This window comes from Lactuca saligna, chromosome 7 (assembly GCF_052625555.1).
Source record: "Lactuca saligna cultivar CGN05327 chromosome 7, ASM5262555v1, whole genome shotgun sequence".
Classification (NCBI taxonomy): Eukaryota; Viridiplantae; Streptophyta; class Magnoliopsida; order Asterales; family Asteraceae; genus Lactuca; species Lactuca saligna.
The window spans coordinates 64,442,583-64,444,187 of NC_136423.1; the positions used below are offsets into that span (position 1 = coordinate 64,442,583).

The window sequence follows — 1,605 nt, forward strand, 5'->3', positions numbered from 1 at the left end:
CTTGCCTTTTTTCAGTTGTGATATTAGTTATCAAATCTGAAATTATAAAAGAAGATTTCAGCAAATGCTAATATTAATCTCATTTTTATTTTTAGTAAGTGAAAATATATTAAGAAAAAGAACACGAGCATAAGAATGTCTCGATATGATCTTATTTTCAAACCAGGTTTTATTTGTTCTTTGAAGTAAATGGTTAGAAATGCTTAATAATTTAAATTCGGGAAAATGACTTCAAATGGCAACGAAGTAGCAAAATTGTACAAAAATGACCATTATTGTTATTTTAGTACAAAAAAAAAAAAAAACCAATGAACTAAGATTTTATACAAAAAATACCATTTAACTTTATGTTTTATTCTTATTTATCCTCATGGTAATCGGGTATTCAAGGTAATCATCTTCCACCATCAATCCATCACCTTATTCCACCATTTTCACCGAATACCACCCTTAATACCTCAATTATCATCCACCATAAGCAAATTTTACACTATCACCAAACGCCCCACCATCATCCCCTACCATTTACGTGTAAGGCAACCTCCATTCACACACTTTCATCATTTTCTTCACCCTACCTGAACCACTGAACACCACACTTTCCATCCATGATTCCCACAGTCAACCCCCATAACCTTTACAACCTTCAAACCCTATAAATCCCCTTATTTCTCCATCACAACCATAACCTTTAACCCACCTCCATTACAACCACCATCGACACCATTCCCTATCCACTGTTGCCTTCCCCTGTCACCCCAATTACAGAGCACCCACCAGTTATCGAGCCTCAAACCCACACATTCATCTCCAAATTTCTAGACCCTATACATCGTCCTCTTCACCCTTTAAACCTACAGAAAACACGAAAAAGAAAGGAGAAGGAAGGGTGGTGATCGAATCAAGAAGGGTGACCCTTTAAACCTGTAGAAAACATGAAAAAGAAAGGAGAAGGAAGGGTTGTGATCAAATCAAAAAGGGTGAAGAGGTGGGTCAAGGTGCATACCTATAATCGAAAATGGGTGTGAATACAGAAGGCCTCAGTGATCTATTGGAGGATTGATTGAAGGCTCCTGTAATCCCGCTTTTGAAATCAATCAAAGCTCACTGGTGATCAAGCATACTCTTTGATGGCAAATTTTTAGACAGTTCGTAGAGACACACATCTTGTTGCAGTTGGATCTTTGCTTACAACCATGGAGATTCATTCTTCTCAAACACGGTGGTAGGGGGAAGCCCTAAATCGTTTCAATTTGGGTGAAATAATGAAAGGGAAAGCGATGAGTTATTCCAAATATATCTTATTTTCCTCATAAATAAAAAACAACCGGGTAACCTAGAATAACAGGTAACCTGGTATTTTTATACTAAAATAATAATGATCTTTTTTTACAATTTTGATACTTTATTACCTTTTTAACTTATTTTCCCTTTAAATTCTTAAAGAACATGCACTGAAAAAATGACTATTCAAAGCTCATTCTTCGTATAAAAAAAAGAGCTAACAATTGAGAAAAAAAGAACTAATATAAACAGAGTGGGAAAGCAAACATATATACAAAAATAAACCCAAATCCATTCCATCAGATTTATCTCTTACATTCA

The 1,605-nt window shown here is 35.0% G+C and overlaps 1 long non-coding RNA gene across 1 annotated transcript; it reads right to left on the reverse strand.

Annotated features, from left to right (window-relative positions):
• Window positions 1-247: 247 nt before the first annotated feature.
• Window positions 248-1,326, reverse strand: LOC145005764 (uncharacterized). Its single transcript, XR_013662673.1, has 2 exons — window positions 1,007-1,326; window positions 248-924 (listed from the first exon to the last, which is right to left on the reverse strand). It is a non-coding gene; the product is annotated as an uncharacterized LOC145005764 (long non-coding RNA).
• Window positions 1,327-1,605: the final 279 nt, after the last annotated feature.